Source organism: Hemitrygon akajei, chromosome 18 (genome assembly GCF_048418815.1).
Source record: "Hemitrygon akajei chromosome 18, sHemAka1.3, whole genome shotgun sequence".
NCBI lineage: Eukaryota > Metazoa > Chordata > Chondrichthyes > Myliobatiformes > Dasyatidae > Hemitrygon > Hemitrygon akajei.
The window spans coordinates 38,037,241-38,061,975 of NC_133141.1; the positions used below are offsets into that span (position 1 = coordinate 38,037,241).

At 42.2% G+C, this 24,735-nt stretch overlaps 1 protein-coding gene across 1 annotated transcript in view; it reads left to right on the top strand.

The window, feature by feature from the left end:
- The first annotated feature begins 2,722 nt into the window (after positions 1-2,722).
- Positions 2,723-24,735, top strand: part of LOC140741333 (gap junction delta-3 protein-like) — a 78,133-nt gene continuing 56,120 nt past the window's right edge. The window contains exon 1 of the mRNA XM_073071430.1: positions 2,723-3,191. The gene's annotated coding sequence lies outside the window, so the exon portion shown is untranslated. The remainder of the gene's footprint in view (positions 3,192-24,735) is intronic.

Sequence of the window (24,735 nt, forward strand, 5' to 3'; positions counted from 1 at the left end):
ATTATTTCAAAATATTGATTAGATTTGAGTGGAGAAGGAAGCAATGATCTTAGTAGAGCATTTGCTATGCTGTAATCCTTTTCCTGAGCTACTAAGTGATACAGATTGTTTTAAGTATTATCATATCTTCAAACTCCATGTTTGAACATGCATATTACTTTTCTCCAAGTAGTCATAGAGCATGGAAACAGACCCTTTGGCCCAACTTGTCCATACCAACCAAGATGCCCATCTAAGATAGTCCCATTTGCCTGTGTTCAGCCTACAGTATTTCCCTCTAAACCAGGGATTCCCAGCCTGGGGTCCATGGACCCCTCAGTTAACGGTAAGGCTCCATGGCAATTTAAAAAAAAATTTTTTTTAAAGCTGGGAGCCCCCACTCTAAACCTTTCCTATCATGTACTTAATCAAGTGTCTCTTAAATGTTAATGTACCTGCCTCACTTCATTACAGATGACCCTTTGAGTAAAAGGTTTGCCCATTGGGTTCCTATTAAATCTCTTGAACCCATGGCCTCTACTTGATTTTCCTCAATCCATGGGTAAAGACTGCATTCATTCTATGTTTATGATTTTACACACCTCTATAAAACATCATTCTATGTTCCCATGAATAATGGCCCAGCCTGCTCAAACCCTCTCTATAACTCAGTCCTGACAATTTCCTTTTAAATCTCTGCACTATTTCCAGTTTAATGACATCTTATAGGGATACCAAACCTGAACACAAGTATTCCAAATGTACTTTTGCCAATGTCTTGTAAAACTGCAACATAATATCCTAACTTCTGTACTCATTGCCCTGAGTGATGAAGGCCAATGTGCCCAAAAGCCATCTTTACCACATTATGTACCTGTGATGTGACTTGCAGGGAATCATCTGCTTGCACTCCAAGGTCTTTGTTCTACATCACTCCCTGGGGCCCAACTGTTCACTGAGAAGTCCTGCTTTCATTTGCCTTCCCAAAATGTAACACCCTGCACATCTGAATTAAACTCCAAATTGACTGACTTGCCTCTAACTCCTGAACTATTTTTACAACCACCATTTTAGTGTCATCTGCAAACATTCTAACCTCACCTTGTACATTCATATCCAAATCATTGACCATTGATGACAAATGGCAGTGGGCTTACTACAGGACCCCCCCCCCTCCCCCGGGCACACCACTAGTGACTGGCTTCCAGTCCAAAAATGTATGTAACGCCATCACCTTCTGCTTCCTATCAATTGTCTATCAAATAAACTAGCTCTCCCTGAAGCCAGTGCAATCTAAACTTCCCAGCCTACTATGTAGAACCTTATCAAGAGCCTCACTGAAGTCCATAAGGACTACTTAAACCAGCCTACTCTCATTGATCTGCTTATTTATTTCTTCAAAAGCTTGATCAAATTTGTGAGACATACCTAATCTAAATACATGTATATCTTAACCCCTCCAGTAACTTAACTGCCACACAGATTAGGCTTACTGGTCTATGGTTCCCAAGTTTTTCTTTGCAGACCTTCTTAAATAAAGGCACAGTATTTACCACCTTTCAGTCTTCTGGCACTTCACCCACGGCCATTGGTGATGCATATATCTCACCCAGTCATCCTGTAATTTCTCTGCCATAAGACGTGAGAGGAGAATTAGGCCATTCCATCATCTCAACCCAATTCTCGTACCTTCTCCCCATAACATTTGATGCCCTGACTAATCGAGAACCTATCAACCTCCACTTTAAATATATCTAATGACTGGGCCTGCACTGCTGTCTGTGGCAATGAATTCCACAGGTTCACTGTCCACCGGCTAAAGAAATTCCTCCTCATCTCTATTGTAAATGGATGTCCCTCTATTCAGAGACTGTGACCTGCAGTCCTAAACTCCCCCACTATAAGAACGATCAACTATGTCTAGGCCTTTCAATATTTGATGGATTTCAATGAGATCCCTCCTCGTTCTTCTAAACTAGCAAGCATGCTCCTCAGACATTAATCCATTCATTCATGGAATCATTCTTGTAACTCTCCTGGGCCCCCTCCAATGCTAGCACATCTTCTCTTAAATAAGGGGACCAGAACTGCTCGCAACACTCATAAGTGTGGCCTGACCAGTGCCTTAAAGTTTCAGCTTCATAAGGTGTTCTTAGATTTATCCTATGTCCCAGACACTTACCTCTCTGCATACACTTTAAGGCATTCAGCAGTACTGTTGTAATGTGGACTGTCCCCAAGATGTCTCCATTCACCATCTCAAAAAGCTTTCCTATGCAGTGACCATTCTATTATAATTCTCAAAAATATATCTCAACCACAGGTTGGATATCTCCTCTGCCATTGTTGCACGTGCCTTAAAAAGTTAGGCCCTAAAGCTCTGAAATTTTTTAAATGTTCTTGCGACCTGGACTAAATCACACACTTGGTTTATCTGCTGCACAAACATAAGAGATTCTACAGATACTGGAAAACCAGATTAACACATTTTAAAAAAAATGATGGAGGAGCTCAGCAGGTCAGGCAGCATTTATCTGCTGGGATATCAAAGTCTTGCTCGTTCACCTGTTCCTGAAAGAAGTCCCTTGACATTCTAGCTAATAGGAAAGACGCTATGTAATTGCAAGTTGTTGTAAGGAGGAGTTTTGATATCAACACCCGAAAAAACTCATCTTGCCGACTGCTTATCAATTTACTTTGAAATATTTTTGGAGTGCTGATTAGGAAGCGTGACTGAGTCCAAGACAAACTGGCATCATATAAGTAAGCATGGCTTGTTGATATCGTCATTCGACTTACTAATACAGCTCTTGCACAGAGGACTTGGTAATATTTCTTAAAAGCCTCACGCTATCGAATGTACTCGCTTGCAAACTAGACAAAGTATGGTTTAACACTTGTTAAACCCGTTAAGGAAACCACGAGTGTCCTTTCTTTAAAGATTAATTTTGTTTAAAAAATCTAGCGCCGTTTCGCTCTTAAAGGTTCAGCAAGAGAAAATCTTTTGAAACGAAGATTTTTCGCACTGACATCTATAAAAGAATTGTTAACCTCCGGCAAGAAAAGTAAGAAGGACTGAAGGCCTCGAATTTTGCTGTTTTGCGATCGTCAGAATCGTTCATTGCCCTCCCGGACAGCCGAATTGCGGGCAATAGGTGAAAATGGAACCGTGATTCCATACACAGCTAGAGGGAGTGTCAAGACTTTATAAGGTGGGTTCTGCAATGGAAAGTTTTTGCCTTAAATTCGAAGATTTCCCGCTCACTTTCTTTAACCATTCTTTCCGTTGTTTTTGTTTAGCATTTCAGTGTATATATTAATTATTGAAAAGGCACGGTCTTTTATGTTATAATTTAGTCCGATTTACTAGATGTTCATTTGGAGGGTCCGCCTACGAAATTTAAATTTGTAACGAGACACATTTCTCTGCTCGGTCTAATGAGAGGTTTGTTTTCCAATGTCTGCAGCTGCTAGTGGAACAAATAAAAAACCGTTTAGGTTGGATTTAATAGAGGGAGCTGAAGCACAAGGTTAGAGTGAAAACTTTACAGCGGACTACCTGCCGGCGGGAAAAGTCGAAATAAAATCATTTTTGAACATGGACGGTGTCAATGTAGCTATCAAAAATCGCAAGTTTTCTTCAAATCTTAGCAACAAGTATGTTGTTAATGATGAAACGGATGGTTTTGAGAGCCCTTAGCAACCCATGCATACCTCTTAAAGTGAATACGCTACCTGATAATGTTCTGGATGGGTCTCAATGCATGAAGTATTTTTGTGCGCCACTATTGAGGTAAAATTGGCTTTGATTGCGTAAACATGATAAACTGGGGCGCCGATGTATGATCCCAAATTAACGAAAACTGAAATAGTTTTAGCTCCTTTTCCAGATGTTGAGCATCTTCTTAGTCTCCAAAATAGTCGATCTGTGTTTTTGCTTGTGTTAATAGATTAATTTATTGTCAGGAGGTTTGTTGGCGAAAGGAAATAGGCGCAGCACAATCATGCCGAACAAAGTGCATTTTCCAGTAAATGTCGATGGATATCATAAGAAACAAATTATCTCTGATTATCTTCACAGGGAAAGAGAAAGAGAATATAGTCACTGGTGTGGGTAGGGTGCTTGGCACAAAGCTTCCTATCTTCCTAGTTTGTGAGCCACAATTTACAAGCTTTTCTAGGTGAGTTCCAGAAAGATAGTCACACCATGTGTACAGGAACAAGGGACAGAAGGAACAGGCAGTAGTGCAGGAGTCTCCTGAGTCTATCGCCTTCACAGTTTCCTTTAGGAACACCCACAAAATGCTGAAGGAACTCAGCAGGTCAGGCAGCATCTATGGAAATGAATAAACAGTTGACATTTTGGGATGAGACACTTCAGGATTGGAAAGGAAGGAAGGAATAAACAGGAGCGGGGAGGGGGGTATAGGTAAAGCAGGTGGGTAGGGAAGGTAAAGGGCTGGAGAAGAAGGAATCTGATAGAAGAGGAGAGTGCACCATAGGAGAAAGGGAAGGCAGAGGGGGCCCCGGGGGAGGTGATAGGCAGGTGAGAAAAGGTAAGAGGCCAGAGTGGAGAATAGAAGAAGAGGAGAGGAGGGGAGATTTTTTTTATCGGAAGGAGAAATCGATACCCAACCCATCAGGTTGGAGGCTACCTAGATGGAATATAAGGTTTTCTTCTTATTGTGCCACGGACAGTCTATACATGCATGGCCCAACCAAAACTGGACACATTTTTGCGCCTTGTTGAATTTGGCAAGATCTGCAACAGTACAGGATTCCTCTAGCGACGGGCATTGCGGGAGATGTTGCATAGTTTGTGGCTCAGTTCCACATTTCACAAGTTGTCGGGAATATAAGGTATTGCTCCCCCACCCTGAGGGTGGCCTCATCGTTGCATAAGTGGTCACCATGTCCAAATATGTCAGAATGGGAATGGCCAGAGAATGATGCATTGGATGCAGAGGCTCATGAGGTGGTCGGTAAGGACAAGAGGAATTTTATTACTGTTAAGATGGCGGGAAGATGGGGTGAGTGTGGATGTTCAGGAAATGTAGGAGATGTGGGTGAGGATAACATCAATGGTGAAGGAAAGGAAACCCAGTCCTTTGAAGAAGGAGGTAATCTCTGATGTTTTTGGAACTGAGAAAAGGGAATAGCATTTTTACAGGAGACAGGGTGTGAAGAGGTGTAGTCAAGATAGCAGTAGGAACAGCTAGGCTTATAAAAGATGTTGGTAAGCAGCTTATCTCCAGAGATGGAGACAGGAAGAGTGAGAAAGGGGAGGAAGGTGTCAGAAATGGGCCAAGTGAATTTAAGGGCAGGGTGGAAGTTGGAGGCAAAGTTGATGAAATTGACGAGATCAGCATAGGTGCATGAAGCAGCACCACTGAATGCAATTGTCAATGTAGTGGAAGAAGAGTTGGGGAGCATTACCAGGGAAGGCTTGGACAGTTTTCTGGCAGTCCAGAGTGGGGTCCTCTCCAAGGGGTAGGTATGAGAATTGCCGCCTGGCCTCGACAAGGTAGAGATCAGCTTCCCTTTCACACAGTAATCAGGGGAGTGTAGCCAAAATATGGAGTGCAGCACTACAAATAGTTCATCTTCACAGAAGGTGAAGAAGAAAATTGAGTGAACGTTACTGGTAGATGATTTATAGAGTGGTGGATGTGTGGAACACCCTGCTAATACATCAGAATGATTTAAGAAGCTCTTAGATAGGCACATGGATGATAGAAAAATGGAAGGCTACGCAGGAGGGAAGGGTTAAATTGATCTTGGAGTACACCAAAAGTTCGGCACATCGTGGGCCAAAGGACCTATACTATACTGTATGTTCTATGACTCTGTAGATAAAGGACATGCACATGGTCATAGCCACGGGGTGAAGGGCGTGTTTCTGTGCCATAGTACCTTTTATAACTCCATGCAGAACTGAAATCTATCAAAAAAGGTTTGTAAAATAAGGCCTTCCATATTTGAGCTGTGAACTAACATGGGCTATATGTAGTTCTGGCATAATATCTCTGCTCTTGCATTTTGGACCTCTAATAAAATAAAATTGTCCATATAGCTTTTCAACCACTTACTAACCAGTTCTGCTTCTTTTTTAAAATAACCCATTAACATGCAATTCAAGGTCCATCTGTTATTCCATGCCTATCCATATGCTCCAGTTTATTGAAGACAGACAGACAGATAGACATACTTTATTGATCCTGAGGGAAATTGGGTTTCATTACAGCTGCACCAACCAAGAATAGTGAAGAAATATAGCAATATAAAACCATAAATAATTAACTAATAATAAGTTAATCGTGCCAAGTGGAAATAAGTCCAGGACCAGCCTATCGGCTCAGGGTGTCTGACACTCCGAGGGAGGAGTTGTAAAGTTTGATGGCCACAGGTAGGAATGACTTCCTATGACGCTCAGTGTTACATCTCGGTGGAATGAGTCTCTGGCTGAATGTACTCCTGTGCCTAACCAGTACATTATGGAGTGGATGGGAGTCATTGTCCAAGATGGCATGCAACTTGGACAGCATCCTCTTTTCAGACACCACCGTCATAGAGAGCCCAGTTCCACCCCCACAACATCACTGGCCTTATGAATGAGTTTGTTGATTCTGAGGGTCTGCTACCCTCAGCCTACTGCCCCAGCACATGATAGCACTGGCCACCACAGCCTCGTAGAACATCCTCAGCATCGTCTGACAGATGTTAAAGGACCTCAGTCTCCTCAGGAAATAGAGACGGCTCTGACCCTTCTTGTAGACAGCCTCAGTGTTCTTTGACCAGTCCAGTTTATTGTCAATTCATATCCCCAGGTATTTGTAATCCTCCACCATGTCCACACTGACCCCTTGGATGGAAACAGGGGTCACCGGTGCCTTAGCCCTCCTCAGGTCCACCACCAGCTCCTTAGTCTGTTTCACATTGAGCTGCAGATGATTCTGCTCACACCATGTGACAAAGTTTCCCACCGTAGCCCTGTACTCAGCCTCATCTCCCTTGCTGATGCATCCAACTATGGCAGAGTCATCAGAAAACTTCTGAAGATGGCAAGACTATGTGTTGTAGTTGAAGTCTAAGGTGTAGATGGTGAAGAGAAAGGGAGACAGGACAGTCCCCTGTGGAGCCCCAGTGCTGCTGACCACTCTGTCTGACACACAGTGTTGCAAGCGCACGTACTGTGGTCTGCCAGTCAGGTAATCAATAATCCATGACACCAGGGAAGCATCCACCTGCATCACTGTCAGCTTCTCACCCAGCAGTGCAGAATATTGTCTTGCCTTGTTGCACATCACCAAATGCATTACCTCGGCTTTCTCTGGATTGCATTCTACTTGCCACTTCTCTTCTCAAATGGCCAGGTGATCCGTATCTTCCTGCAGTCTAAAGCTTTCCTTTTCACTACTAGTATTTGTGTCATCTCCAGAATTCTTTTGCATGCCCCCTATATTAGCAAAACTATTTTCATTTATTTAGAGCAACAGGGCGGAACAGGCCCTACTGGCTCTTTGAGACACACCACCCAGCAACCCACTGATTTAACCCTAGCCTAATCACAGGACAGTTTACAATGACCAGTTAAAAAACCAACTGGTATGTCACAGAAACTCTACTGTTTCCTGTTGAATTAACAAGCATCCCACGTCGACAGGCTCAAGGACAGCTTCTGTCCTACTGTTATAACACTTGAATAGATGTGTTGCACATTAAGGATGAACTCTTGCCCTCACAATCTACCTACTTGGCCCTTGCATATTATTGTCTACCTGCACTGTAATTCCTCTGTGACTGTAACACTGTTCTGCAATCTGATATAGCTTTTCCCTTGTACTATCTCCAGGAACGTGTGTTTTGGATGCTTGCAAAACTAGGATTTTCACTGTATCTCAGTGCATATCACAATTATAAACTGATGCCACAATAGTCAAGATACCCACCTGAATTTGGCTTTTCTGTTTCATTAATCCAGTAACAATGAGTTCAGTTGTCATCCCTACAAGTACTGTCCAGATAAAATCAGCTATAATTATATCGTATTAAGATGGAAATGAAAATTTGGATCTTATTATCATTGGGTATGTTTCATTGTGTATCATCATACACCTTAATAGTAATACTATGAAACATGTACTCAGTGGCCACTTTATTAATAAGTAATAGTATGTTTGTGGTCTTTTGCTGTTGTAGCCCATCCTCTGAGTTCAAAGTGTTGTGCATTCAGAGATGCTCTTTTGCACACCACTGTCATAATGTGTGGTTATTTGAGTTACTGTTGCCTTCCTGATGGTTCGAACCAGTCAGGTCGTTCTCCTGACCTCTCTCATTAACAAGGTGTTTTCGGCCTCAGAATAGCCACTCACTTGATTTCCCCCCCCCCCCCCACAGTATTCTCTGTAAACTCTAGAGACTATATTGCATGAAAATCAGTAGTTTCTGAGATACTCAAACCACCCTGTCTGGCACCAATGATTATTCCACGGTCAAGATCACTTAGATCACTTTTCTTCCCCATTCTGATGTTTGGTCTGAACAACAACTGAACCTATTGACCATGTCTGCATGCTTTTATGCATTGAGTTGCTGTCACACGATTGGCTGATTAGGTATTTATATTAATGAGCAGGTGTAATAAAGTAGCCACTGAGTGTGCTACTATAAATCATAAGACCAATAGAATTACTAAATGATAAGACCTTAAGGTTGTTATAGAGCATATATGTCAAACTCAAGGCCCGCAGGCCAAATCCGGCCCGCGGTGGAATTATCTTTGGCCCGCGAGATAATATCTAATTTCTATTAAAGCTGGCCCCAGTAATCGAAGCGCCTATGGCGTATGATATGGCTAATGCTGAGTTTATTCAGGTACCAGGTTTTCAGGGTTTTTAGTGTTTATTCGGCAGTCTTCTTCATAAGAAACGGAATTTGTAAAGTGAAACACTTTGTAGTTATAGCAGAGACTGAGACACATGAGAGCAGGCTGAAAAAACGGAGGCAACGAAAGCTGCGTTCGCATGCGTCCGACTGATCCGGCCCGCATGAAGCTGCATTTTGCTCAATCCGGCCCGTGACCTAAAATGAGTTTGACACCCCTGTTATAGAGGACAAGCTCTCACCACCTATTTAATGCTCCCAATGGCATACGCCTCAAATAGCCTCTGACAACCAAGTCCAGCTCCTAGCCTTCATGTGTGACTTAGTTACTAAGCCCGGCAGAACAGTTTCTACTGACAGGACAAGGGGCAAAGGTGGGTTACTGGTGCCTTAAAACCAGTCATTTTGGGCAGATGGGGCTCATTAGCCGTGGTTGGCAACTCACCTAGGAGAAGGAAAACTCTGATCTCAAACCTCCACTGCTTTGCGGCTGTACCCACTCATGGGGAAGGCTTCGGGAGTAAACCCCGAGGGAAAAATCCAGAGCTGGAGTCCCCGAGGCAGTCCTACATTGAGCTCAGCACTGACTGGCAACTCCTGTGACACCACTGGTACCAAACTGTATGGGTCTCTACTGTTCCTTTGGCTTCAGCAGTTGCATGGAGAGGGGGAGCCTGCTACATGGGCAACAATTTGCTCTCGATATCACACTGCCCAGGCTTGCATATCTAGACAAAAAAGATGCAACACCCATGGTCGACTCTGACTGACGGAGGCCTTCAAGACCTCATAAATTTGACACATTTACTAATCCAGATCAGTCATTAATTTCTGCTAGGTGAAATTAATGGAGTTGTTGCTTTAATGGCCATTTTGTAAACTTTGAAAGTAAACACAAAAGATTGATGGCTTCAACAAGTTGAAGTTTGATGAAATGAGATAATAAGACAATGCCGCCTTGTTTTACAAGCAAGACTTTTGTTTTGTAGTTCTTTGTTCTTGTTGTTACTGAGCTGCCTGCAGAAGTGGTGGATGTGGGTTTGATTGCAACCCACATCCACTTAAGAGAAATTTGGATAAGTACATGGATGGGAGTATGCAGAGCTGTGATCCACGTGCAAGTCGATGGGTCTAGGCAGAATAACAGTTCAGCATGAACTGGATGGAGCAAAGGGCCTGTTTCTGCACTCTATGACCCTACTCCTGTAATGAAGGGGAGTAGGAAGAGGATATTTTAACAGAATTTTCTCTGACCTATTTAATATATAGAACAGAGAAGAGTGGGTTTAAAATGTATATGTTGTCAGTGGAAGGTTTGGACTTTTGGACTTGAGAAATTGAATGATATATCGTCAACCCATTCTTCCTCAGACTCTTTAAGTACTTAAGTGAAATAAATGTGTCCAGAACTCCTTTGATACTTCCATACAGACATGTGCCCCAGAAGCAGGACAGGGCTAACCAGTTCCTTGGTTTTGCTCTACCTTTCAACCAGATTGTGGCTAACTTGAATGTAACCTCAACATTACATCCCTGCCTTGCCTGTCAAGAATCTGTCTTCACTTCAAAGCTATTCAAAGACCCAGCTTCCAATCCCTTTTGAGGAAGAGAATTCCAAAGAGCTATAACCTTCTGAGTGGGAAAAAGTTACCTCATCAGCTTTAAATGGACAACCTCTTATTTTTATTCAGTGATCCTCCCTCCATTCATCACCTCTCCCTGTCAAACCACTTAGTTCTAAGTTCTCTCACAAGAACAAGCCTCTTTACATTCAACCTTAGCTCTTTCAATCAACCCCATCTTACTCTGTCTGACCTGTCCAACCCACCTACAATTCAGAAGCTGCAGAATAGATAGATGAAGAAGTATTCTAAAGGGCGGATGACATAACTATGGCTGACAAGGGGAGTCAAAGATAGCATAAAAGCAAACGAGAGGACATATAATATAGCAAATATTAGTGGGAAAGATTGGGAAGCTTTTAAAAACCAACAAAAGGCAACTAAAAAAGCCATAGGAAGAGATGAGATGAAAGTAAGTTAGCCAATAATATAAAAGAGATAACCACATGCTTTTTTTCTGATATATAAAGAGTAAAAGAGAAGTGAGAGTGGATATCATGCCACACGGGAAGATAACTTAGGACAGATAATAATGGAGGACAAAGATATCAGGGGCAGAAATTGTGGAGGCATTAGTAATGTTCTTTTAAGACTCTTCAGCTACCTTTTACAGAACCTTGGGGTGTAGTCTATCTGGTCCAGGTGACTTATCTACCTTCAGACCTTTCAGCTTCCCAAGCACCTTCTCCTTAGTTATAGCAACAACACTCACTTCAGCCCTCTGATGCTAGCATTTCTGGCATACTGCTAATATCTTCCACAGTGAAGACTGACACAAAATATTTATTAGGTTTTTCCATCATTTCTTTGTGTCCCATTACTACTACTTCAGCATCATTTTCCAGTGGTCTGATACCCATTGTCATCTCTCTTTTACTCCTTATATATGCGAAAAACTTTTTGTGTCCTCTTTTCTATTATTTGGCTAGCTTACCTTCATATTTAATCTTTTCTCTATTTATGACTTTTTAGTTGCCTTCTGTTAGTTTTTAAAGGCTTCCTAATCCTCTATATTCCAACTGTTTTTTCTATATTATACACCCACTCTTTTGCTTTTATGTTGTCTTTGACTTCCATTATCATCCACATTGCCTCATCCTTCCTTTAGAATACTACTACTTCTTTAGGATGTATCTATCCTGCACCTTTTGAATTGCTCCCAGAAACTCCAGCCATTGCTGTTCTGCCATCATCCCTACTAGTGTCCCTTTTTAATCAATTTCAGCCAGCACTTCTCTCATGCCTCTGTAATTCCCTTTGCTCCACTGTAATACTGATACATAAGACTTTATCTTCTCCCTTTCAAACTGCAGGATCAATTCTAAGGTTTCTTTACTTTAAGCTTCCTAATCAAATCTGAGTCATTACATAACACCCTAGTGGGCTCAACCACAAACTGTTCTAAAATACCATCTTGTTGGCATTCTACGAATCCCCTCTCTTGAGATCCAGCACCAACCCTATATTTCCAGTCTACCTGCATATTGAAACCCCCCATGATTATCACCATTCTGCCCTTTTTACATGCCTTTTCTATCTCCTGTTGTAATTTGTATCCCACATCTTGGCTACTGTTCGGGGTCCTATATGCAACTGTCACCAGGGTCTTTTTACCCTTGTACTTTCTTAACTCTACCCACAAGGATTCTACACCTTTCGATCCTATCTCCCCTCTTTGTAAGGATTTGATTTGATTTTTCTTTTACCAACAGAGCCACCTCATCCCCTCTGACTACCTGTCCGTCCTTTTGATGCAATGTGTATCCTTGGATGTTAAGCTCCCAACTATCATCTTCTTTCAGCTATGATTCAGAGATCCCCACAACATCATACCTGCCAATCTGTAACTGTGCTACAAAATCATCTACCTTATTCTGTTTACTGAGTGGATTCAAATATAACACCTTCAGTCCTGTGTTCATCACCCTTTTTTGATTTTACCCCAGTTATACTTCAACTCATCCCACTGACTGCAATTTTGCCCTATCATCTGTCTGTCCTTCCTCACAGTCTCACTGCACACTGCATCTAGTTGTACACTAACCACCCCATCCACAGCCCTATCATTTGGATTCTCATCCCCTGCCAAATTAGTTAAAACCTTCCCCAGTAGCTCTAGCAAACCTGCCTGCAAAGATATTGGTCCCCCTTGGGTTCAGGTGTAATCCATCTTTTTTGTACAGGTCATAAAGTATCTTCCCCAGAAGAGATCCCAATGATACAGAAATCTGAAACTCTGCCCCCTGCACCAGCTCCTCAGCCATGCATTCATCTGCCAAATCCTCCTATTCTTGCTCTGGCACAGGCAGCAGTCCAGAGATTACTACCCTGGAGGTCCTGTTTTTCAGCTTTCTGCCTAACTCCCTATATTCTCTCTTCAGGACCTCCTCCCTTTACCTATCCATGTTGTTGGTACCTATATGTACCACGACTTCTGGTTGCTCACCCTCCCCCTTTGGAATGTCGTGGATCCAATCCGAGACATCCCTGACCCTGACGCCTGGGAGGCACCATCCCATCTGGTGTCTCTTTCACATCCACAAAACCTGCTTTCTGCTCCTCTAATCATGGAATTCCCTGTCACTACTGCTCTGCTCCCCCCCCCCCCTTCCCTTCTGAGCCACAGAGGATATTGGTGCCAGAGACCTGGTCGCTGGGTTCCCCTCAGTAGCCCCATCCCCCCCCCCCCAACAGCATCTGAAGCAGTGTACTTATTAGTGAGAGGAAAGGCCACAGGGGTACTCTGTCCTGGCTGCCTGCTCCCTTTCCCTCTCCTGACAGTCACCCTGCCTCTTACATCTTCAGCGTGACTACCTCCCTGTAGCTCCTACCTGTCACCTCTTCATGCTCCGATATGAGCTGAAGGTCATCAAGCTGCAGCTCCAGTTCCTTAACATGATCTCTAAGGAGCTGCAGCTCGATGACCTTCATGCAGATACAGTTAACAGGGAGACTGGAGGTCTCCCAAATTTCCCACATCTCACCATCTCTCACAAGGAACATTACACTGCCTCCAGATCCATTTTCAGCACACTAGCTATGCACTAACAGGGGGAAAAAAAACTTGCTAGAAAGTTTCTTACTTGCTTTGAACCTCAGCCTGTGCTTGCCTGAGCCTGTTCTCCACCAGTGAATGACCTTATCGATGGCCTTCTGAAAATCCAAGTAACGAACATCCACTGATGTGGAATCTGATAGGAGAGGAGAGTGGATCATGGGAAAAAGTGAAAGAGGGAGGGAGCACCAGGGGGAAGTGAAAGGCAGGTGAGGAGAAGAGGTAAGAGGGGAGCCAGAATGGGGAATGGAAGGAGAGTAAGGGGTGGGGGAGAAATTACCAGAAGTTAGAAATTGATGTTCATGCTATCAGGTTGGAGGCTACAGAAAGTCATAACCTCCTTTCTTTTGTATCCAATATACAATGCTTTTAAGTGTGATATATCAATGCTAATCTGTGTGACATGACAAATTAAGCTGGTATTGGTTTATTATTGTCACGTACCAAGATGCAGTGAAAAGTTGGTCTTGCATACTCTTTATGCAGATCAACACAATGTATTGAGCTACAATATAGTATTACAGTGCGGAATAAAATGTAAAAGCTACTGAAAAAGTGCAGTGATATAAATGATAAAATGAAAGATAATAATGAGGTAACTTGGGCAGCCAAGGATTCATCTTATCGTACAAGAGGTCCATTCAGGAGTCTGATAGCGGTGCGATAGAAGCTGTCCTTGAGCCTGGTGGTACATGCTTTCAGGCTTTTTAAACCTTTGCCCTGTGTAAGAGGAGAGAAGAGAGTTGATCAGTAAGACTAATAAACATCTCCACCCACTAACTCCTCCACTACTTCATTATTTCCCCTCAGTCACCTTATGTACAGCCTAGCAGCATTTTATAGACATACAGTCAATCTATGTATATCAGCCATCTTATGTATTTATATTGTATTTATTGTGTTTTTATTATTATTGTTGTGTTCTTTATCTTTTGTGTTTTTGTGCTGCATCAAATCTGGAGGAACAATTATTTTGTTCTCCTTACTCTTGTGTACAGGAAATGACATTAAACAATCTTGAATCTTGAGAGATTGTCCAGGGGGTGGGGTATTTGATGAAGCTGGCTGCTTTACTGAGGCAGTGAGAAGAGCAGAGAGAGTCCATGGAGGGGAGGCTGGTTCCTGTGATGTGCTGAGCTGTGTCCACAACTCTCTGCAGTTTCTTGAGGTCACTTGCAGAGCAATTGCCAATCCAAACTATTATGCATCCAGGCAGAATTCTTTCTATGGTGCATTGGTAAAAATTGGTAAGAGTCAAAAGGATCATGCTGGATTTCTTGAGCCATGTTTAGGATCTTGTGTTTTAATTTCATGTTAAACATTTTAAAGTCAGGGCTTCTAGGTCAGAAATTTATTGGTTCAAATCACACTCTAAAGAACTCGACACATAATTCAACATCCCAAGCAGTAATGAAGTGTCAAAGTTATGCTGTATTGATGAGACTCAAGGAACCAAGTGAAGGAAGTGCTTTTCAGAGTAAGGAAATTTTTAAGCAATGTCCTGATTATTAGTTATTTTCAAACAGCATCACCAAAGCAGATAATGCCCATTCTCATCTTTTTTTCCCAGTCCTGATGAAGGGTCTCAGTCCGAAATGTCGAATGCTTACTCTTTTCCATAGATGCTGCCTGAGCTGCTGAGTTCTTCCAGCATTTTGTGTGTGTTGCTTTGGATTTCCAGCATCTGCAGATTTTCTTGTGTTTGTAGCCTACACATTAACTTGTTTAATACCAATCTTTAGCAGTATGTTGTAATTAGTTCTCAAAGTTGTGAAGACCTAAAGAGGCTACAAAAGGATAGTTGGGTTAAGTGAATGAGTAAGTTTCTCTGGCAATTGTCCATTTTGGTGGGAAAAATAAAAGAAACACATTATCACAGTGGGAAAAGATAGCAGAGCTCTGAGATGCCAAGTGCATGATTTGTAAATGGCTACTAAGTAAGGAAACAAGTAATTAGGAAAGAATAATGTAATTAATATGATTGTATGTTACTCAGGGAAATTACCACAAAAGTGCAGAAGTTAAGCTCAATTATGTGAGGCTTTAGTAAGACCACATCTGGAGTAGCATGACCAATAGAGGTCTCCTTATTAAAAGAAAGGATATAAATAATAATTGGGTGCAGTTCCAAGAAGGTTTAGTATACTGGTACCTGATACAGGTAGATTGCATTATGAGAAAAGATTTAACAAACTAGGGTTATATATACTGGACTTTAGAAGAGAGAGACTGGAGTTGATGGGTCCTGATGGGTCTGGTCAGGGTGAATGTGGAGGAGATGTTTCCTCCTTTGGAATAATCTAGAGCTAATGTTCAATCTTTTGATGTAATCCATTTAAGGTAGCGATGAGGTGAAGTTTATTCTCTGAGGGTGTCTAGAGCTTATTTCAAAGGTCATTGAAGTAGAGTCTATGAATATTTTTAAGGCAAGATAGATTCTTGACAAGGATGGGGGTAAAAGATTACTGAAAGTAAGGTTACAATCATACTAGTTGCTGTTTTGTGGAATGGAGTAGTGGGACATAATGACCTTGCCCTGCCTTTAACTTGCATTCACATATTTCATTAGTTATGGAGCATGAATTAAATTGACCTGTTTGATGGAAAGTTGGGCAAATGTAATGTGTAGGGCGCTGACTTGCATTGTAAGATGGACTTTGAATCATAACCAGAGACCAACACTACCTTTGTATTGCTAGGCTGTAATTTACACTATTTACTGAATAAGAGTAGACCACAAGAATGAAGCCAGTGAACTTATGATTGTCAGTAGAATGCTGAAACTTTGTTATGCAAAGTAACTTATTAACTGAAATACACCCCTCTTTAGTCTTTTTCCAATAGTTTTTTCCTCCCTTCTCCAAATTTTACCCAATACTCCAACATCTCAGACCCAACATGGTGCAGAAACCTATTCAACGTCATCCTTGTATGGGTCTTTCAAGGTGATAGTGGTTTGATAGTGTGTATGTATCAGGCTCGGTCTTAGAGAACAACTTGAGGTGCCCATGGTACTGGCCAGCCCAGTGGGAGAGAGATGACTGACCAATCTATTTGTCTCATTAAACCCATCTTGCTATCTACATTTCAGAACCATGAATAAATGTGGATGTTGCTTATGCATTTTGGAGCTCTATCTGAAGATTCTCATCTTGAGTTGTCTGAGTGGAGAGTTAATTGTAGTGTTTACAATTGCAGTGTACAGCAGTCAGAAAAACATAACATAACCCATTTGGGGGAAACCATATTGGCTAAGTGCACTGTGTCTGTAGTTAGGTTGTTTTGAGAAGATGCTCAAATATTATGAAAAGAGTGAGTGTGTATTCCTTTCTAGTGATTTAGATTTTGTCTTGTATGTGTACAGCTGAAGGGCAGAGGTGCCAACCAAAGATGCTGCAGCACTGGCGGATCTGTCATTGATGCACAATGTGCTGGAGGAACTCAGCCAGCATATAAGAGAGAGGGAGAGGGAGAGGGAGAGGGAGAGGGAGAGGGAGAGAGAGAGAGAGAGAGAGAGAGAGAATTGACAGCATTTGCAGAATCTCTTATTGTTTATGATCTGTCAGTTGTAGTTGTTTTTATTGGGCAGCTGGAAGAATAAAGCTTAGATGAGAACGGGATCTTGGGTAAAATCTTTTGACATCAAACACGTATGATTCTGATGTGAATACTGAGAGATTATAATATATACAGATTATTATACATATAATGTCCTCTGCAGGTTATGAACACTCAATCTATATACAGTCCATATATTCTGTACGTATATATAAATGAGAGCTGATTTGCCAGCAGGGCAGGCATTTTCTGCCATATGGGATTGTTTGTGATAATATTATTGCATCTTGCAGAGAAATCTGGTTGAATTAAACTCCCTGGTTTAACTAGAAGTTATCCTTGGTTGACCTATGCTATTTAAATATTATTGCCACTAATGGAAGATCAAACCTGAATGTGGAGTACAGGGTCAGTGGCAGGATTCTAAGCACTGGAGGAACAGAGGGATCTTGGGGTTCACATCTATGTATCCCTTAAAGTTGCAGCACAAGTTGATAGCCTCGTGATAGACTGGCATCCTATCCGGGGTGGGGGGAGTCTTGTACTCTCAGTCGCTTCACGCCACGGAAACCGGCATAAGCCTGATGAGCCTATAAGGCTCGGAACAGACTTTAGCTTAACCAGTTGATAGGATGGTTACGAAGGTGGTGGTGTGTTGGCCTTTACTAGTCAGGAGATTGAGTTCAAGAGCCACAAACTAATGTTGTAGCTCTATAAAACCCTGATTAGATTTCACTTTGTGTACTGTGTTCAGTATAGGAAGGATGTGGAAGTTTTAGAGGGATACAAAGGAGGATGTTGCCTGGATGGAGGAAAGGTTGAGTGAGCTGGGGCTTTTCTCTTTGGTGTGAACGAGGAAAAGAGGTGAATTGATGGAGGTATACAGTATAAGATGATAAGAGGTATAGCTAGAATGGACAGCCAGCACCTTTTTCCCAGGGCAGAGATGGCTAATACAAAAGGGTATAATTTTAAGGTGATGGGTAAGTATAGGGGATGGGGGGGGGGGGGATGTCAGGTAGACTTTTTACACAACGAGTGTTTGGTGTGTGGAACATGCTGCCAGAGATGGTGGTAGAGGCAGATACATTAGGGACATTTAAGAGACTCTTAGATAGCCACATGGATGAAAGAAAAATGGAGGGCTATGAGGGAGGGAAGGGTTAAATTGATCTTGGAGTAGGTTAAAAGATTGACACAACATTGTAGGCCAAAGAGGATCTATGCTGTAATGTTCTACATTCTGACTTGTGAACTGTTTGGGTTACAGACAGTTCCCAGGAACAGGGCCCTGTCATAATCTGGGGAGAAACTATAACTATTCAGTGAATTAAAAGTTTTTATTTTAAAAAAATCAATATAAACTATATAAAATTTTGTATTTGTGTCATTAAGATGCCTTCATCTATCATGTAAAAATATGTTTGTCTATTTCCATTATTACCCTTGGGTCTCAGAGGCATTTGATTTGAGCAAATAACAACCAAATAAATTATTAAGAAAATAGAATTATTTTTTGTTGTCGATTTTGGCAGCTTGCTTTCTTTTATATATTAAAAAACCATGACAGTTTAACCCTTGGCACCAAGGTGGACAAGAGTTTAGTAGTCCACACTTGTGTGTGGTGGAAAAGGCATTCTTTTGTGACTCCAGGAAATTGTCCAGCATGGCATGGTCATAGCAGTTAGCATAGCACTGTGTTCAATTCCTGCCGCTGTCTGGAAGGAGCATATTCTCCCTGTGACCACATGGGTTTCCTCTGGGTGCTCCGGTTTCCTCCCACATTCCAGAGGTGTATAGGTTAGCAGGCTAACTGACCACATGGGTGTTGTTGGGTGACATAGACTCATGAGTAGGGCAGTAGCAATGGAACTTAATTTTGACGAGTGTGAGGTCTGACTCTGGTAGGTCATATAGAGTAGATGGCAGAGAGCTTAGGAGCATTGCTGCACAGAGGGACCTTCGAATGAAAGTCCACAGCTCCCTGAAAATGGTGACACAGGTGTATAGGGTAGTGAAAAAAGGCTTTCGGTATGTTCGCTTTCATAGCTGAGGAATTGAGTAAAAGAGCTAGGATGCCATGTTGCAGCTGCACACCACATTGGTTACACTGCACTTAGAGTATTGTATACAGTTCAGGTTGCACACTACAGGAAGGATGTGGTGGTAGCAATGGAGTGAGTGCAGAAGATGTTCACCAGCATGTTGCCTGGGATGGAGGGCTGTAGTTATAATGAACGTTTGGAACATGGGAAGCTGAGGGTGACCCAATACAAAGTTATGAAGGGCATGAATGGTCAGAATATATTTCCCAGGGCAGGAGAATCTAGAACTAGAGGACACAGATGTAAGTGGAGAAATTTATTGGAGATACAAGAGGGGGAAATTTGTCAGCGATGCAGGAAAATATTTGGAGTGAGCTGCTGGAGGAGGTAATGGAAACAGATGTTTTACAATGTTTAAAAGGCAAGTGGACAGGTAGTTGGAAAGAAATAGAGGGATAATGGCCAAATACAGGCAAATGGGACTCGCATTGTGGTCAGTAGAGTCCTGTTTCTCTGCTTCATGTTACACACATCCCAAAGATTAATTTCAAAATATGTTTATGATCAGAATTCCAAAGTATTACATCATGATGACCACCTGGCTTCAAGATTGTGGACCAAGAGCTGGGATATGGGATTTAAATGAAGTCCGTTTTTGGAAGGCGTGAACCAACGTCTCAGTGTCATAAATTCAGTTCAAGAGCATGGCATGTCTGTATTACATAAGAGCATTAAAAGTTCAGTATTTCTAAAATGAGTAATTCCAGGAATCTGTTCATCTAAGCTACAAGAACATAGTTAATTCTTCTTTTTCACCATTATTGCACTCCATTACCTTGTCCTTCTCAGTGAGGTAAATCTTCATATCTGCAAAACACAATATCTAAGTAATTCTGCCTGGGAGCTACAAGGGTTGAGTGGCTATGTCTATTTCAATCTCTTCTTGCACTCGTGTCTTTCTGGGACCAAATATTTCTGGGCAGTCAGCCACACAGCAGTACAAGGCTAAAAATAAAAGTAAATGACTGCAGGATGAGTCTTTGCTGTGTTCTTCACAAACCCTGATTAATTTAAAGGGATGTGCTCTGGGGGGAGGGGCTCTGCCAGAATAGTGACACCCCTGTCTGAGCCAGAAGCTAAAGTGTTAAAGTCACACGATAGGCAATGGTTGGAGATCAGATTAGGCCTTCCGCATATTAGGACATCAACCAGTGGGGATACATGGATAGGGATGGAAAATGAATCATCTTGGTGTAACAACTCTATCTTCAAGGCACAAACTAAGACTTCAGACCCTGTCCAGAGCTTGCAATATTGGTTTGCTGGTCAGTAGGGTACTTGTGAGTCATGGGTGGCCTCCCTATGTAGAGGGTTACTTTACTAGGGAAATTATTTCTAAGATTAAAAAGCACAACAAAGGCTTCACTGTTCTGCCTTTCCTGTGAGTCATGACACTCTGACCCATCCTCTCTCAGCAGGTTTCTGTGCTACAATGTGACCATAAGATATAGTAGCAGAATTACACAATTCAGCCCATCGAGTCTTCTCCACCATTCCATCATGGCTGACTTATTATCCCTTTCTACCCAATTCTCGTGCCTTCTCCCTGTTACTTATGACCTCCTTGCTAATAAAGAACTTATCAGGATGGTGGCGCAATGCTGAGTGAGAAATGTATAGTCTGTAATGCTGTCTTTTGGGTGTAAACGAAGAGCAGGGGTGTCCTGTCTAATGGTTATCCCTGATAGAGCACGTCTAAAGTGGATTATCTGACAGTTGTCAGAATGCTGCTGTTGACTATTTGTTTCTCAATGACTGGGCTTCAGAAAACTTAGTTAGCTGGAATGTACTTTGGTAATGTTTTGAAAGGATGTGAATTTTGGTCTGATTTGTTTTTACTGCCATAAGACCATAAAACATATGAGCAGAATTAAGCCATCCGGCCCATTGAGTATGCTCCGCCATTTGGTCATGGCTTATCTATTTTTCTCTCAAACCATTCTCTTGCCTACTCCGCATAACATTGCTGCTCTTACTAATTAAGTACCCAACAACTCCTCTTTTAATATACCTAATGACTTAGTCTCCACGGTCATCTGTGGCAATGAATTCCACAGATTCACCCCCTCTGGCTAAAGAAATTTCTCTCCATCTCTGTTCTATTCTGCAGCTGTGCCCTCCGGTCCTAGATTCTCCCGTGATTGGAAACGTCCTCTCCATGTCCACTTAGGCTTTTCAATAATCAATAGGTTTCAATGAGATTCCTCCCCCCCCCCCCCCACTTATTCTTCTAAACTCCAGTGAGTACAGGCCCAGAGCCATCAAACACTCCTCATATGCTGACACTTTCATCCCTGGAATCATTCTTGTGAACCTCATCTGGACCCTCTCCAATGCCAGCACATCCTTTCTTAGATATGGAGCCCGAAACTGCTCACAATACTCCAAGTTGTGCTCACAACTCCAATGAGTTGGATGCTTTGAGAGTTTATTTAATGTTTAGTTTATCTACTTCATAGTCACTCCTAATTATCCACGGTGATTAGGATGGTGTGGAACCACTGTCTTGAACTGCTACGGTTCTTCTGGTGAAGTAGTTCTGAAAGCCCTATCAGGTGGTGTTCCACAATTTAGATGCAGTGATGATTGAGGAGCAGTGATCGTTTCCAAGTCAGGGAGGTGACCAATCTGGAGATAAACCTGCTGTTCCCTGTGCTTCATACTTGTATCTTTCTTGGTCATGAGGGTGAGAGAAGCAGTATTGGGAGCCTGTTTTGGTAAGTTCCTGTAGTGACTTCTAACTTGCCAGAAATCAAGCAATGAAAATTAATTGCCAAGTTAGGGGAGTGTGTGACTTGGGGGGAAAAAAAGCTGTATTTTTGTAGTTTTGTTTTGGATTTCACTGTTATTCCTAACACCAACAGAAATGACCTCATCTAGCATGCCTGGGAATTCTCCATGCCACTGTGGGCACATGAGGAGAAATATAAAGCTCTTATAATCTCGCAGACTCAGGGCTTTGGTGCTTGGTTTAGCTTTTTTGGGCTGTTACTCGTATCAATACTCCAACACACTCTTATTTTGTTTTTTTAAGTATGTGCCAGTGACCTGGTGAATTTAAAGGGAGTATAGGAACCAGGCGCTCAGTGAGTTTAAAGGAAGGGCAAGAAACAGGATCTTGTGTGTTTAAAGGGAGACTGGGAAACAGGGCCTTATGAATTTAAGGCGAGCTCGGCAAAAAAGGCATTGGTGAGTTCAAAGGGAGCTCGAGAAACAGGGTCTTATGAGTTTAAAGGGAGCTCTGCAGAGTATTGGTGAGTTGAAAGGGAGTAAGGGAAGTAGAGTACAGGTGTGTAAATAAATAAATTTAAAAATAGATCAGGAGTCAGCACTCGTGCAGTGAATCAAATGCCATACTATTAGGATTTGCGAACAACTGGAAAATGGATTATCAGAGTGTTATTCTAGTTTAATGGCAATGAAGCATTGAATGGAGCAAGGCATGAATGTGCAGTGAGAGTGTGGTTCACAATGATCCAATTTGCCTTGGAGAATTCTATTGAAGCAAAGCTTTCAGCTCTACACGGCATCTTAAGGGCATGCTGTTGGGAAGTATTAGTGCGCCCTGCTGTAATTTTTTGTGTGTGCTTGGTCTGGGAAGTGGTGCAAGTTATAAGCAGCACTTCTTGATAACTTGTATGTTGTCTTACATAGATTGCCTCATTTTTGTCAGCACAAAGGTGCAGCAGTTTGCTCCAAAAAACCAGGTTCCATTCTGACCTTGAACCATATCCATGTAAAATTTGCACTTTAACTGTGTTTCTGTAGGTTTTCCCCAGATTCCATTTGTATCTCAAGGAGGTTTGGAGGTTAATTAGCTGTTGTAATTTAATATGATGTTCTTAATCATCAAAGTGGAGTTGCAAGTGATTACTAATCAAAGTTCAATTCCCGCTGCTGTCTGAAAAGGGTTGGGTTTGCATGTTCTCCCCGTGACTGCAGGGGTTTTCCTTTGGGTGCTCCAGTTTCCTCCCACTTTCCACCCGAAGGCATAGGGTAAGCTGTGATCATGTTATGTTGGTGCTGGAAGTATGGTGACACTTGCGGGCTGCCCAGCACGATCCCCACTTAATTGATTTGATGCAAGTGATGCATTTGACTGTATGTTTCAATGCACATATGACAAATAAAGCCAATCTTTATCTTTTAACTCTCCTCAGTAAGTCTTAAGGGAGAGTTGATTGTAATGTGAAAATGGATTACAGAGAAACTCGAGGGGAATGGGGCTGATGGGATTGCTCTTCTGGGAACTGGCATGGACCTGATAGCCTGAATGGTCTTCTGTGTCATGATAAGGAGGTTAATGCTTCTGGAAGGTAAAGACTTAGCTTATCAGATTCCTTAAATTGTACCATTGTCTTTTGCCTCTAGCAAAAGGTTTTCATAAATAATAATACCAGTTGCTATTTGATGCTTCACTATAATATGGAAAGATTTACATAAAAACATAAAAAACCTACAGCACAATACAGGCCCTTCAGCCCACAAAGCTGTGCCGAACATGTCCCTAACTTAGAACTACCTAGGCTTTATCCACAGCCCTTTATTTTTCTAAGCTCCAAGTAGCCATCCAAGAGTCTCTTAAAAGACCCTATCGTTTCCGCCTCCACCACCACCATCGCCAGCCCATTCCACGCACTCACCATTCTCTGTGTTAAAAAATAAATAAATAACAACTTACCCCTAACATCTCCTCTGTACCTACTTCCAAGCACCTTAAACCTGCGTCCTCTTGTGGCAACCATTTCAGCCCTGGGAAAAAGCCTCTGACTATCCACACGATCAATACCTCTCATCAACTTGCACACCTCTATCAGGTCACCTCTCATCCTCTGTCACTCCAAGGAGAAAAGGCTGAGTTCACTCAACCTATTCTCATAAGGCATGCTCCCCAAGGCAGAAAGCATCCTTGTAAATCTCCTCTGCACCCTTTCTATGGTTTCCACGTCCTTCCTGTAGTGAGGCGACCAGAACTGAGCACAGTACTCCAAGTGGAGTCTGACCAGGGTCCTATATAGCTGCAACATTACCTCTCGGCTCCTAAATTCAATTCCGCAATTGATGAAGGAAAATACACCATACACTTTCCTAACCATAACGTCAACCTGCACAGCAGCTTTGAGTGTCCTATGGACTCGGACCCCAAGATCCCTCTGATCCTCCACACTGCCAAGAGTCTTTCCATTAATACTATATTTTGCCATCATATTTGACCTACCAAAATGAACCACTTCACACTTATCTGTGTTGAACTCCATCTGCCACTTCTCAGCCCAGTTTTGCATCCAATCAATGTCCCGCTGTAACCTCTGACAGCTCTCCACACTATCCACAACACCTCCAACCTTTGTGTCATCAGAAAACTTACTAACCCATTCCTCCACTTCCTTATCCAGGTCATTTATAAAAATCATGAAGAGTAAGGGTCCCAGAACAGATCCCTGAGGCATACCACTGGTCACTGACCTCCATGCAGAATATGACTCATCTATAATCACTCTTTGCCTTCTGTGGGCAAGCCAGTTTTGGATCC